Source organism: Sinocyclocheilus rhinocerous, unplaced genomic scaffold (assembly GCF_001515625.1).
Source record: "Sinocyclocheilus rhinocerous isolate Xijiao unplaced genomic scaffold, SAMN03320098_v1.1 scaffold539, whole genome shotgun sequence".
Taxonomy (NCBI): Eukaryota; Metazoa; Chordata; class Actinopteri; order Cypriniformes; family Cyprinidae; genus Sinocyclocheilus; species Sinocyclocheilus rhinocerous.
In genome coordinates, this window is record NW_015653003.1 from 610,170 (window position 1) to 626,469 (window position 16,300).

Genomic DNA, 16,300 nt, shown 5'->3' on the forward strand with positions numbered 1-16,300 from the left:
CACATGGCGTATGTAAAAAGTCATATGATCATTCCTCAATGTACTATAACACTTCATATGTGGCTGCTCTCAAGTATAAGGGGCTTTCCCTGCCATTAATGCTTAGACTATTTACACTGCACACGTATGCGTTGCGTTACGGCTCCAAAATGGCCATCGGAGCTGATCGCTGCCACTCTAGTCAATGCTTGTGTTACCAGTCGCGCCACGGCCCGTCCCAGAAGCTGCTCTCCGCACTGCTTCTGTCAAGATACACGCATACACCTCCTTCGATTAAATATATAACGGCTAGTGTAGCCAAAATCCCATCAAAATCCGTTGCCATGACTTATCGCGAAAGGAAAAAATTACGTTTTAGTCGCATAACATCAGTTAATGGAAACGCCGTCATTTCGCAATACTTTTTTATCGACATTTATAAAATATCGCCAAAGTTTGCGCAAATCTGTAATGGAAAACGCGTCTTTTGTTGCTTTATTTGAAGTGTTACACTTGTTATGGCCCCAAAACCCAGCTGAACAGCGCTGAGTGTTGTTTTAGGAGGACACATTGACCTTGTTTTCTGCCCTGCAGTTGAACTGTGAACCAACAGAAAGCAAATTATGAGTACATCTGTGATAGCTTGGTAACCTTGACTTTCTCTCCGTTTTGAGGAGTAGAGCTTGATATGAGACGGATCAAATGGGCCTCGTTTTAATTTTGGTAGAACATTCACAGCATTACGAGACAAAGGAAAACAGAATCCAGCACTTTAAGGTCCAGATTATGATTCAACACATGCATTCTTCTCCCCGACTCCCTGTAATGCTTTCCACATGTTGGACGGGGACAGAGCAGAAGAGGTTGAGAGGGGAGAGGGCAAATAAATGAGAAAGGGAGAGGGTGAGAGTTAGCTGTGAGGAGAAGAAAGAGAAAGTTTGGCTGGATATAGTTTCTTCTCTAAACCTCTCTAACACAACACACTGCCACAGGTGATGGCCCTGCTATCAATTCATTGCGCAGTTTAGCCGCTAAGACACTTATCACCATTACTGTTGCTCATACACAGAGTGCGTAACTCATGCCATTACTTTTGTAAATGATAATGATTTTTGCCAAGTGGAGTTTAAAATGAAAAAGATTTATATTAAAGGAGGGACCCGAGCCATAGCTAGAAACCAGAATACATACAGATGCTCAAGAGTGGGCTCTTTTGAATAGGCAGACCTTTTGACGAGACTTTATCTTTAGGACACTCACAATCTTTACCACCTGAGAGAGGCCAGAACTGAGATCAGACTGATCTCCCATTTTTATAAGCAAGATCTTGCTCTCACGGTCGTTATAAAGCTGTAGATGGTCCGCGCGAGCACCAACTCCCCCAGCTGGATGGCCTGGTCTGCTTGAGATGCCTGGAGCCGAGGCTGGGTCCCTGGGAGCCAGGCTGCATCTGATTGCTCCATTACAAGCCCTTTCATTGACTTGGCTGCACTGAACTGATGAACTGAAGCAGTGGACAAGTGCACATAATTGGGAGAAATGAATTCTTATCACAGCTTTCTCATGAGGCCGCCAGTCCTGGCTGGAGCCATGCGAGGCTGTTTTTACTGGAGCTCAGACAGAGAGGGAAAAGAATAAAGCACAAAAAAGAGGATCTGGGATGAGGCTTCCGCTTGCATCTGGTTCTGGATAAAGGAATGCAGAATGAATGTGCAATTTGGGCTAAATTTGAAAGCGGAGGCAGCCTAAGTCGGCCCGCCGTGAAACTCGCGCTTAGGCAACTGTCCCGTTCTAATACCTCATTGCTCCTAGTGGTATTAGAAGCAGCGTTGTTTTGTTTCAACTAAAAAAGTGCAAAGGATTCTTCAGCACCAAAAGCACTCTTTATTTTCCTCCCAGCAGCCCCCGGGGGAGAGGCCTGTATTAGTTAGTGGCTTCACCCAGCTCATCTTTTCAGTCCACTCATCAGGCATGGCCGCCCCAATGTTTACCTGTGGGATGAATAATTAATGTGAGCTACCTGCTCCCTCATTTCAATGAGACAGACCTCTGGCTAATTAGAGAGAGAAGTCTCCCGCTCCAAGCCTCCACAGCGGGGACGACATCAACAGCAACAATAAAAAACAGCAATAACAGGAGTTCTGTAAGTAAAAGCAGGAAGTTGCAGCGCTGGTCCGTGATTGCAGAATTTGGTGGAGGGATTGGTGGAAAACCTTGGAACCAATTTAGGTGCAATGGTGGTCTCAAAGGAGCAGAATAATAGTTAATCCCATGCTTGCCCAAGAGAGACCAGCGACAAGCAGGCTCTCTCTCTCTCTCTCTCTCTCTCTCTCTCTCTCTCTCTCTTTCTCTCTTTCTCTCTTGCTCTGCAAAGTCAGCACAAAAAAGACACAGACACACACACACACACAGGCTAACCTTTCATTCCACAAAATGCTGCTGAGTTGATCCTGAGACCATTAGCCTTACCGTTTCCTCTGAAAGTTGGAAAGTAATACTAATTGCGTGGCCAAGCATTCCTCTCACATTGCATAAATTAATAAGAATATTTAGCTCTCTTGGCTGATGAGCCCATCAGCCACTGTTTTTTTTATTGGTTCTCCTTATAGCCACATAAACCACACATACTTGAACTTTACATCACCAGCATCAGTTTTTTTTATTTTTTTTTATTTATTAATCTTTCAGATTTAATTTAGGGCCAATTGTGAATTATTCACAAATATATATATATATTTGTGAATAATTCACAATTGGCCCTAAATTAAATCTGAAAGATTTTTTTTTACTATTTTGTATTATTATTATTATTATGTATTTATTTATTTATTTATTATTTTTTTATAATTTACCTTCCATTTTTGTTAGATATGGAAAAAAGATTATCTTCAGTCCTGTTAAGGACAAAACTGAGGTTGATTACAAATAATGATTGTTTAAGAAAAAAGAAAAAAAAAAATTCCTTCTACTTGTGTCATCTAAACCAAATTATTAAATTCAAATAAATAAATATGTCAATTTTCATATTTGTAGAATTTGACAAAGCCATAAAGCAGACAAATTGTTCATCTTTAGACATGTCATTTTCGTGAATTATGCTTTCAGTTCAGTATTTGAATATAGAATTTTAGATATGCATACATACTGTACATATTCTAAATTCTAAAATGTTTAATAATATGAAAATGCACTTTATTATTATATAAATTATATAATAGTATTATATAAATCATAAATAATTATATAATGCATTTTATATAAATAAAAATGATATTATATAAACATTCATATTAAATATCAATTATTAATAAATGGTATTATATTTGTAGAAATTAATTTGGTTTGGCGGACACGTGAACAGCAGGTAGCTGTTGATTTTGAATATACTAAGTAAATAAAACACAGTTAAGTGGGTGTTTTTACTCCCTGTTATTTTAATGCAGCTGATGCATGTTCGAGCAAAAAAGACACAGACACACACACACACACAGGCTAACCTTTCATTCCACAAAATGCTGCTGAGTTGATCCTGAGACCATTAGCCTTACCGTTTCCTCTGAAAGTTGGAAAGTAATACTAATTGCGTGGCCAAGCATTCCTCTCACATTGCATAAATTAATAAGAATATTTAGCTCTCTTGGCTGATGAGCCCATCAGCCACTGTTTTTTTTATTGGTTCTCCTTATAGCCACATAAACCACACATACTTGAACTTTACATCACCAGCATCAGTTTTTTTTATTTTTTTTTATTTATTAATCTTTCAGATTTAATTTAGGGCCAATTGTGAATTATTCACAAATATATATATATATTTATATATTTTTTATTTATTTATTTATTTATTAATCTTCACTTTATTATTATATAAATTATATAATAGTATTATATAAATCATAAATAATTATATAATGCATTTTATATAAATAAAAATGATATTATATAAACATTCATATTAAATATCAATTATTAATAAATGGTATTATATTTGTAGAAATTAATTTGGTTTGGCGGACACGTGAACAGCAGGTAGCTGTTGATTTTGAATATACTAAGTAAATAAAACACAGTTAAGTGGGTGTTTTTACTCCCTGTTATTTTAATGCAGCTGATGCATGTTCGAGCAAGGTTAGTGTGATCATTCACATCTCTAGTCTTTTCCTTCTCTTTCCCTGTGCCAAAGATAACACTGGGTAACAGGAGTGACTGTAATAATTTCTGTTTAAATGCGCTCAAACTTTACACCGCACCGCGTGCCCTTGTCTGTTCAGACTGGCTCGTGACACGTGTCAGATGAAGCCGAAATCTCATGGCTAACTAAAATCTTGTTCTGAATGAAGCCGAGAAGTATGCATGTTCAGGAGTGAAGGCCTGCACTTTCAGCTGTGGGAGGAAGTGGCCTTGGAGAGCCAGAAGGCAAAACAGAGACACTCTGGGAGAAAATTACAGCTGTGAATATCTGTAAAAGCACGGACGGTCTCACGACTCGGCTTAAAATGAAGTCCCGGGTGCTGTGTGGCTGTAGTTAAAAGCATAAACGGTGTGCGAGAGAAAATCGAAAATAAATTAAGTGTGCTCACTTGACATACGTGACCCACGCTAGTGGAGCTGAATACAACCAAACTGACCGTGGAACTGTTGCCTCTGCCCTTCATTAGGGCTGAAGTAAAGATAGAAATAGCGAGGGGAGAGTGGAAAGGAAAGGAAATGATGGAAAATTTTGGCTTTGTTGGTGCCAAATCTTTTTTCAAAAAGTGTTTTTGAGTCCTTTCTTTCCAGTGAGCCAGTCGCCATACAGCAAATTGGTAAACTGATTAGACTGAGATTAGAGGCTGCTGATAAGAGATTGGATGGATATACTCTCGAGATTAAATGGATAACTAGATCGACTGATAGCTGAGATGGTGCGTCGCCTCTCTTCCTCGACCTCCCCAGTTTCCATTGTAATTAAGGCTTTAAGGTGTGCACAGAATCAAATAAATAAATAATGCCTGAATTATGCGATAATAAATTAATACATTACAGGAGGAGAATAAATAAGCCCCTGCTAATTGCATAAAATGAGTCTTTTTTCATTAGCTTTTTGAGGGGAAATCTCATTATATGCATCACAAACTATAATCCTCCTTTAGAAATATGTAAATTTGCAATCACAGAAATAATAAATAAATAAACTGACAAGAGGAAGGAGAGATACTTTTGAGCAGCGTTATGTCATGTTCGCATTCCGCTTCCTTGGGCACCTCATTTGTCTCGACGTGACAAAAATTATCTTCGCCCACCAGTACATTTGATGAATTTTGACTGCTGTGTGTATTGAAATCAAAACAATCGTCTGGTTAACGATACTGCAGTAATTCTACTGTTTTATTTCATATTTCATTGGTTTTATTCTGTATTATTTCCAATCAAGCCTCCAGGGAATGGTCCCTTTAAGGACCCCAGGCTGGCCTAAGATTTCCCATAAAGCTCGCTATTTTCAACATCCACATTGTTTCTGTTACAGAAAGAGTCCTAGATTATCTTAAGCACTGTAAATTTTCATTTTGCTATTTACACTTTTCACCACATCATTTCCTAGATGAAAATGTGCTCTGCAACCCTGTAATGAGAATGTAGTGCGACTTTAATTATGAAAAAATGAGCATTTCCTTTCATTTGGCATGAGCTATGAAGTACAACGTTTTAGTTGGCCTGTCATAATGCATACATATACTAGGGCATATACTCATGCAAAAAACACACACGCAAATATTAATTGTCAGCCGGATAAACATATCTATAGTAATTACATCAGAAAATGGGATGGGGCCGATCATGTTGTGTATAATTACTGCAGAAAAACAATGCATGTCTATTAAGCGTCATTATGGAGCTTTCACGGATAGCAATCCAATTACCACTAGTTTGTTTCTCACTGTAAATAGGCACATTCGAGACAGTGCAGCCCCGCAGTGTCTGGGCGTCTCGCGGCACGGTGCAGCGGTTCACCGCTGATCTGAGATCTGCTGGGTTTGTTAAAGGTGCCCTATTAGATATGTGACCATCAGCTGATCTGAGATCAGAGGCCAGGCTGGTGGTTGCATCTGATGGCTGCTGAATTATTTATCCCGGCTGTAGGATGCTAGGCGCAGAGATCCAGACCCCAGAATGGCGACAACGGTCCTCGCAAGTGGCCATTAGATGCCGTCTTGTACTACAGAGGGAGATGCAGTGGAGGGCGAATAACGGGGGTTTGGGATGACCCCCCTGCTCAATTATTTCACGCTGGGTCGACCCGAACGCCTCTTTGTCACTAAAGAGAGTGAGCAAGGCGAGATTCTCCAGATCAACGTGCAGAACTTTTTAATTAAGAAAGAGAAAAGGCTTTATTTGTAAGGAAAAAAGAAAGATAGAAACTACCAGACATTTTCCTATTAAGGAGAAATGTCAAGCGCAGTGGTGAAGCGATAGTCTGCACGCTTTCCTTTGTTGTCCCTCCTGACATTGCGGGCTAATTTTTCATGGTTATTTGAACTGGAAAATGAAAGAGAGGTTTGCGATTATTTCCTATAAATGACAACACAATCGCATTACGCTTCAATACAAACACAGAGAGGATATTGCCTTTTCATATTTCATGTGAACTTAATGGATGGCTTATGCAAAGAGGCCCAGAAAGAAAGACAAATGGAGGAAGGGAGCAGCAAGTGTTTAATTTGTATTAGAAAATGGCCTGAAAGTGGGACGGATGAACCGTATTTCCTTTTTTTTCAATAACTGGTGGCGGTACTGAGCTTGTTTTAAGTGCCTGCACGACGTAACGATTGGATTTCTGTAGCGGATTGCTATTAGCTGCCACCGGGGGTGGAACTGCAGCGATCCGGTGTGTGTGTGCAGGGGGAAGCTTTTCTGTGTGTCCACACTGCTGCCTCTGCCTGCATGTGTTCTGAATGGAATGCTGGTGTACTGTTTACCGCATGCTGCACAGTATTCTGCCTACTATTTTTCAAAAATAGTATGTGGGAAAAGTAGAATGCTGCAGTGTTATCACATGACCTTTTTTTATTCATTTCTGTGTAAAAATCTGGTTATCTGAAATACTTAGTTAAGAAGGACTAAGGTGGAAATTACTTCCAGTTGATTGGTCTCACTGGAAGTGAATGGTTTATTATAAGGAGACAATACTGTATTCTGCTCAGTTTGAACTCTTGCATATTTTGGCAGATAATGACCATGGTATTTGATGGTCAAAAAATTAGCATACCTGCACCTTACACATACTGCATACTACATCTCTGCATCTGCCTGGCTGTGTTCCGTATACTGCACAGTACTGCTTACTATTTTTCAAAAATAGTATTTAAAATGGTATAATGCTACAATACTGTCACGACATCTCTGGGAACTATTTTAATTTGTTTCTGTGTAAAAATGAGTGTACAAAAAAACAACAACAACAACTTGCCCATCTGATTAAGTAATTAGTCAAGAATGAGTGAAAAAATGAATGGTCAAATATAGTAGGGATATAGTATTCTGTTGAGTATGAATTGTTGCATATTTTATGAAATAACAACCATAGTATTCCATGGCTAAAAACGTAGCATACCATCCACCGTACACATAATGCATACTGCAGAAAGAGTAAAAGTAACATGCTAGTATGCTATTCCAAACACAACCCGACTTTGCTTATGAACGCTACACACAGGAAACTCTTTTCCTTGAAATAATAATGCTCAGCAACTCACTGCACTTCAGAACGTGCGTATGCATGCGTACTAAGTGATTCTCCATCGTGGTTCGCAAAGGCAAAAAAACAGCATTGAAATCACACCTCTCACAGCTGCGAGGGTGCAGTGGATTCCCAGGGCTCAAACACATCAATATGAACCCTGCACTTATATTTCTTAAATAAAATTGATTAAGTCATCTGGTATTCATAAGCCTTAAAAATTCTGTTTTATCTCCTGGTCCTCTGACATAAACAAGCGGGTGGTGCTACACGGGGTCTTCAGTTGCAGGACACACGTTTCCTACAGAACACCTGGATGCCTACGGAGCCCACCTATGGCGGGATGCCGCCCTGTTCGAGTTTGTGTTTTCTTAATGTCTGTTTTTTTTTAAGAACACAGACTCGTGTTGCATTATCCGCATAGGAGCCGTGAGCAGCAACATGCATACGCTGTAACGACCGCGCGCCAAGGTGGGCGCTACATACATACGTGCGTACGTTCAGACCGCATTGATTTTCTGAGCTAATACCTCTACAGAGTGATCCACAGGCAGATGGATGCTCTACAAAGATATGCAAATGCTACGCTCAATATATCGACAGGCGGAGATCTTTCTCAGATGTCCCACTGTACCAGGCAGAGCAGTCTAAAGAGAGACGTAAACAGATAAGTAGCTGTTAATGGACTGGCTCTGGCTTACACAAACATCGGACAAACCTTCCTGGACCTCCTGGTCAAACTTTTCCTGGTAGGAAGCCGAGCATGTTGGTTGATGCGTAGCATCCACCTTAATAGGGAACATTTGCATGGAATATGAAAAGCAGCGAGTGTATTGTGTTTTCACAATAGGGAAATTTGATATAATGACATCTGAAAAACTGGTGTTTATTCACCGTTTGTAAATTAGCAGCGTGTTCACATTCAAACATGAATTTCCATATCAAATATGACCGATCAAGTCGAATATCACATTTAATGCCGCTCCAAATGGTGCGTCTGTGTGTTTCACTGTGTGCAAACACTCCACCTGGTAATTAAATGGAGTTTGTGGCCAGTGCCGTGCATGAGGAGAGATGAGCTATGAACAGAAGAGCTGTGACAGTTTCAGGTTATATGATTTTTATGTCCCTTTTTACCGAATGAAAAATCAATACATTTTTTTTCTGGGTTATACATATTCAGAGTGCCGTCGAGCCCCTGCCCTTAATGGGAGGTGGGCATCTGCTCGGCTGTCACAACTGTACCGTCACATTTTCCGAGCCACTGGTGAATATATCAGACTGTATGTGATTGCCCTTCTTGACTTTTTTTTTGTTCTTTCTCCTTTTCCTTGTCTCAATATAACAGAAAGCAGTGTAGTATGAGATAAAGATGAAGAAGGAAAATGTAGGTTATGTTAGAACGAGAGCAGTAGGCCAGTAGTGTGCGCTGTGGCCATTCAGGGACGCTCTGCCAGCCGGTCCTCTCCGTTGTGCAGGAAAATGTCTCCAGGCGCAAGAGAGCAACGTCCACGCGGCCCTTTCAACCTCACAGAGTGCAGGGCAGAAAAAAGCACAGTGCACTACTCTGCTATTAATGTGTTTTGTGTTTGAGAAACCACTGTCAAACTCTGCCTAATGGCTGCTACGTGTGTTTGTGTGCACGAATGTCCCCACAAGGATAGTAAAACCTGAAATAACGTTTTTTTTTTTTTTTTGTAAATAAATGATTTTTTGAAAAATCATTTAATGTTTTGATTGTATTTTATCATTCTGAATATTGATAATTGATTCAAATTAGATTTTTTTTTTTTCGTCTTTAAAAATCAGGGTTCTAATGGTCATGAAAAACCTGGAAATAAATTTGGAATTTTACAATTAATAAAAATCTCAAAAGTCATAACAATTTCTATAGTTAATATGGTAACACATTACAATAAGGTCCGATTAGTTAATGCATTAACTAACAATGAACAGTACATTTGTTATGGTATTTATTATTTATCTTTGTTAACATTAGTTAATACAAACATAAATGTTCATTGTTAGGCATGTTAGCTCAGGTCCATTAAATACTGTAATATTAACAGATACAACTTTTGATTTTAATAATGTATTATTAAATGTTGAAATTAACATTGAATAAGATTAATACATGCTTTAGAAGTTTTTGTCATTGTTATTTACCTAATATAGTTAACTATTGTTAATGAATGGAACCTGTGTTACCATTCTATTCTATTCTATTATTTTATTCATTATTATTATAAAGCAATGGGTAGGTTTGACTATAAATGAAATGTTCTTTTAAGTTAGTTATTTTAAATGAATTGGTCAAACCTGCACAACAAAATTGTCTGAATGATTAGCGATTCAGTCTGAATCAAAATGGTTTTTAAAAGTTATTTTCCATTAATAAACATGACTGGACAGGTCATGGAAATGTATTGGGCAAAAAAAAAAATGAAACCTACAAAAATTTGCATTGGATTGACTCAATGACCAAAGGCGTTCAACATGACACTTGTACATAGTAATAAAAAAATAGCTTGGACAAAATGCAGACGCGTGTCCTGTGCGAACAGCCCCTAAAACGGTAAACCTGCCTTCTGTTTATTTACGCATTTCACTGTAATTTTGTGCGAGCGGAGGAAGACTTGTCACTTTCAAGTCACCTCCTCATGATGACAGGCGCAGATCAGAAGCTATTGGAAATGTCATGCTTGTGATGTGATGTCACATCAGGTATTGAAACGAAATGATGTCTGTTTAGAAGAGGAGGATTTGACAGTGCCGGTGTAAATTCGATTTCCCCTGATTAGCCGTCTCCTTCCGCCGCAGACCGTATCAGTAGGTGAGCCGTCCACTGAAATGGCCAGTGATTTTGAAAGGCTTGGGGGATCAAATTAAGTGTTGCGCAGAGGGCGTGTGGGGTCGACTCGCAGGGTGTATGGAGAGCATAGAGAAAGACGGGGGAGGGGTGACGTGAAGCTCTTGTTCTAAAGCAGTGTGAGCTTTCCCTTCTGTTTGTGATCAACTTGCTGTTTTAAGTTTGCTAGCTGTTAGCTAGCCCACCCTCCTCCTCCTCCTGCGCCTCCCCCCTCTGGCGCACAGCCCCATGGAGACACAAAGTATTCATTCACATTTAGATTTGGGGGTCACGACAGGGCCAGTGCTGAGCGAACGCCATGGCTTCTGGAAGACAGGTCAGGAATCTAGCACATAACTCAACCCCGCTCCGATACAGAGCCACGGCCCTTTAAACCAAAGAGGTACTTAGCTTTTCTTTTTTCGTGCTGGAGGTGAGTGTGTGTTTGTTTGAGAGTGTGAGAGTGATAAAGACTGGTGTGCGTGAGAGGGAGGGTGTTGCTGTTGTTTGGGAGTGTGGTCACCATGCGCACTATGTCGGTCTCGCTGACGTTTGCCTGAGTCACGCCCTGTGTTTATGGTGACGGAGGGGTTTACCCAGCGTGCATTGTTTTGAGTGGGTGAACTTTTTTGCTTCAAAAGCAGTTTTGGAGAATAGCTTAAATATTATGTTAGGGGATTGTTTTATGATTATATGGTTGCATAGAGTAATGAAGTGGCTGCGACTGGAATATATTTTGTTAGTTTACTTTAGAGTTTATTCTTGATTCTGATTGGTTGACAGACATTCCATGGCGTTGATTAGTTTTCTAAAACTTAATGACATTAAATAGTTTTTAGTCTTGACCGCATTACAGTTTCACACTTCCTTTCTGAACTAAACTCTTAAAAATAAAGAATCTTTATTGGCATTTATGGTTCCATGAAGAACTTTTAACATCCATGGACCCTTTCTATGGGACAAAAGTTTCCTTATAGTGGAAAAAGATTGTTCAGATTATTAAATGTTCTTCACACTAAGAGAAAAAAAGAATTGAAGGGTTCTTTGGGGAACCAAAAGTGGTTCTTTTATGGCATTGCTTTTTTGGAATCATTATTTTTCAGAGTGTAATAAAGGCGTATTAAGAGGTTTTAAACATAATTCTTCAGAAATGAATCAATTCAAGAGCGTTTCAGGATAAAAATCTGAAAAATATACACCTTATGTAGACATACATGTGGTAACTGTGGTTAAAGCAGATTTGATTCTGGACCACCACATTGATGTGCTTTTAATTTTTAAAAATTCAGCGGTCAATCATCAATTATTTCTCACACATTATAGTGCATTTGATGGACCATGGCAGGAGGGTTTTCGCCCATCCAGTGATGGTGTCTACAGATTACGGCTGGTCTGGGATGGAGGCAGTGTTTTGGTTTAGAGGGGGGTCCTGTTTGGGGTGGGAGGGGCACGGACGGAGCCGGAGAAATGCTGATATGAGGAGTAGACAAAGCGTGAAAGCCCTCAGCATGGAGCCTATGTCCCATTGTCCCGCCGAACCCTTCTGTCACTTTCATTTTACACCGCACGCTCCGAAGTCAGGACAGCTTTGATATAGGGAACGGGTCCGAGAGCGGATGGCGGGGGGCCAGAGGGGGATCGCGTAGAGAGAAAAGAAAGAAAAAAAAACACCGGACAAGCAAGGGAGAGAGAGATAGAGTCCGTGAGGTGTGAAATAAGATTGCTTTTTTATCCAACAGTGCAGCGTTAAAGACAAGGAAGCTGTCTTGTTGTGGGCCAAAAACAAGGGGAGAAAGAGGTAGACGGGGGGGGGAGAAGAGGGGGAAATGTGGCCCCACAGATTTACAGTGATGTGTGCTGTGACACCTGGTTAAAATGATAACCAGTGCTTCGGTAATCCTAATGAGAAAGAGCAGCCACTCACAGAGAGACCGACTCACACCGCTCCACTGTGCTCTGGCTGGAAGAAGGGTGAGGCGAGGCAGGCCAGAGACTCGCCTCATGAGTCAACGCTAAACCTACAGAGGATCCCAAGAGCTTCTAAGGTATGGTTCCTCAACGTGAATGTGTTTTCGAGAGCACCAGGCTGATTTCTGTTTAGTTAGACGCTGGGTTTGTGGTATGAACGTGTACGCCGGCCTTTCGGTCTGGGTAGGAGAGGCTGGATGGAGCAGTGGTTACCATGTATTATTTATTTGGCGGTTTGTGCCTGTCAGTATGATTAGTATGTGTGTAATCACCATTCTTCTGGGGAAACAGGGGAAGGCAGCTCGGCCTCATCTGAAGGTAATCGCGCTGTCTTCTCAGTCTCATCGCTTGGCGCGGACTTCCTGTCTAACATCTGCTTTTGTCATCTCCACATATTTCCCAGTCCGCGTTCTGTATATATTTGTCTGTGCCTTTCTAACCTCTCTGCCTTCATCTGCTCTGTGTGTGTGTGTGTCTTGCCAATTTCTCTTCCTTGCTTGTATAGGGTGACACCTATAGGTCAGTCTGAGATACTGCACCCTGTGTGTGCCGGAACGTTTCATCTGCAGTTCTCTTACACATTATCATGCGGCTTCCGTACCAAATTTTCTGTATCCACGTCTGGCTTTGTTGAAATGTTGTGGGATTGTGTTTCCTCCGAGAACAGACGTGCTTTGTAATTTCAGGCGCTGCGGTGGGTTTATTCGGTTGGCGTGATTAGATTAAGGCAAAAGTTTAATATCACTGTACGAGGGCGGGTTAATGAGGACGATTAATTAGAAAGCCTAACCTTCAGGGTATTGTCCTTTACATTTTTAGGATTTGGGTTAGCAAATGGCCTCTCGCCATAGCTGCGAGTGCTTCCTCTTAATCTATTTCCAGGCCAGATCTATGACTACATTTGGGTGGGTCCTTTCATTTGCAGCCTACTCTAAGGCCACTTGTGACCTTTCATTAATTATGGCTGGCCCGGGTTTAATCATTGTGTACTGCGGTGGTGGCGGAGATGAGGAATAGGCACATTCATTTGCCTCTTAGACACATGGCCATGGGTGGAATTAAATGTCTACCTATCTGCGTACTACTGGGGGGAGGGTGGTCGGCGTACAGTCGAGGAGCGAGATGTTGATGAGAAAGGGGTGAGAGATTATTTTAGGGTGGCAGCTGTTGCGTGAAGCGGCTCTCCATTAAGAGAAAGAAGCGTGCTAGAGCAGGAATTAGACACTTAGACACCTCGGCTTTTCCAGAGGTGTAAAATCTACCTGGGGATTATTTTGTAATCTGGCTGCTTCTGACTCTACATCATATTGTAATTCCCAGCCTGGTGAAGGTGGATTTATCTAGACTGCAGTGCATGTTGCTTTCTTTTATTTGACTTTCCAGCCTATTTCTCAGCCCAACGCTGGGTAATGTTGGGTTATGGAGAACGGAAATTGCTCGGGGGAACATAACAGAAACAGGCACGTATGTGAAAAAATGAAATTTTGTATATGTATATATAGCCGGTTATTCCATTTATGCACCGTCATTTAAACACAGAATCAGTGTGGGCTCTGGGTAATATGGCCTAACTACATAATCCATACTGCGATCAAGCACTAGGTGCTTCATCTACACCGAACACAGGTGCAAATGCAAAAAGCACTGAGCAAATCAGAGTTTTTTTTTTTTTTTTTGTGCTTTACGAAGCTTTTGTGTTTGTTTTTAGAAAAAAAAAAATGATGATGAAATTAACAACAGTTCTGTTTACCTACCTCCTCTTTCAAATCTGCACTCCTTTTATTATTTAATAATTTGCCTGTTTTTGCATTTGTTCATCTGATGTGTTATTGTCGTTATGCTGAAAAACAACTCTTGTGAATTAGCACATGTAGTTTATAACCCTGCAGTGTACGGACGACTCTGTATACTAGTGTTTTCTTGTGTAATTACTTTCTCCCAGAATGCCACAGCGGAAACCACAGAGAACGATTGTAGGCTTTGAAAAAAAAAAATGATGATGAAATTAACAACAGTTCTGTTTACCTACCTCCTCTTTCAAATCTGCACTCCTTTTATTATTTAATAATTTGCCTGTTTTTGCATTTGTTCATCTGATGTGTTATTGTCGTTATGCTGAAAAACAACTCTTGTGAATTAGCACATGTAGTTTATAACCCTGCAGTGTACGGACGACTCTGTATACTAGTGTTTTCTTGTGTAATTACTTTCTCCCAGAATGCCACAGCGGAAACCACAGAGAACGATTGTAGGCTTTGGCAAACGGTCTGCCCCAGTCGTGTTTCCTCTCGGTGCATCAATAATTAAAACAGTGCAACAAAATGCAGAATTACACATAGCAATCCACATAAGACCATCAGATGTAAATGGCTTTAACTGCTCTAGATACACACACATACACACACACACTCACACACAAATGGTTTCTTGTAGCACATTAAGTCAAGGAGATGGAAATGTTTAGAGATGTTGATGTATTACTCGCAGTGAGAGAGTTATGGCGGAGGCGTTTATTAAATACGCCGCTCCATGTTCATGCAGAGACCAAAAAAACGTTTTTGAAGAATGATGGATTGAGGTTGTGCTTTAACAGTTCTAGAAACCGAACACTGATGAGAATAAACTTTAATGGATCGTGGGGCGGCTTTTGGAAGCGGCTGGTCCAGATTCAAGTCGCGTCCCAGGCGGGCTTCTAAAGTGGCTGGAACGTTATTGGACAATAAAAGCTGTTTTAAGTTAAGGGTTCGAATATTGTCGTGGAATAGCGATCTTTGAGCGTGGAGATGAATATTTGAACAGGATATTTCAGTGGCTGTTGTTGTCCTGTCGATATGTCAATAACCCACCTGATAGAGTGTAGAGTGCAGGGGGAGGCATTTTCAAAAGAACATTTAAGTACATTTGCTGAGAATTAGCTGACTTGTGTAATAATTGATAAGGCTTATTGACTGCCACAGACTTTACTGTTGCAAAATCAATGTTTGTGTGTGCTAGCCACGGTACTTTTAAACAAGCTCGGCCGGGAAAGGGGGTGCTCGGGGGGCACAAGGTGGGAATAAAAAGGATTGATGCCCATTTTATTATCTGTTTTTCAGCTTCTTCTCTCTGTTACTTAAACATGGCATTATTGGAGATCCATTGTTGGGGGTTCGCTGCCTTTAAATGGCCTAATATATTGAGCAGGGGGCTTTTAAGATGGTTACAGGGGATTTCTGCATTTGACTTGGCAAAATAAAATGAATTGCAGGCTGAGTTTTAAATATTTATGTTTTTTTTTTTTTGCTTTGCATTACATTGGGTTTTAAAAATGAACTTAGCCCGATATTGGTGAGCGGCCCAGCAGCAAACTGCAGCAAGGGACTGTAATTATGAACGTTGGGAGAGGTACTAGTGAGAGCGACGTGCAGAAACTCTCCTCTCTCTTGAAACTCGCACAATTATTTTTCCTGTCTGCATGCTCAGAGCCGCTGTGGAAAATGTGTGTATGTCTCTACCACATGTGTGCGGTTTGCTGCAATTTTATGTTCATATTAAACAGAGGAAGCCATAACGATATTTGTGTCATGGTCCTGCATAAATGAAGAATTATAACTGTTGAATCGAGGCTTGTTTTAAAAGAAATCTCTATAAAATGATGCCATCAAAAATATAAGACATTATTAAAATAATCATGTGCTTAAAAGGATAAAAAGTGTAATTTGCAAATGCATTTTGTAGGTACAAATATATTACAGAAAAATGCAAGTGTGTGTATATATATGTGTGTGTGTGTGTGTGTGTGTGTGTGT

The 16,300-nt window shown here is 40.3% G+C and overlaps 1 protein-coding gene across 4 annotated transcripts in view; it reads left to right on the forward strand.

Annotated features, from left to right (window-relative positions):
- LOC107715462 (zinc finger homeobox protein 3-like) overlaps positions 1-16,300 on the forward strand; it is a 349,927-nt gene that overhangs the window by 308,808 nt on the left and 24,819 nt on the right. The gene's annotated exons all lie outside the window — the stretch shown is intronic.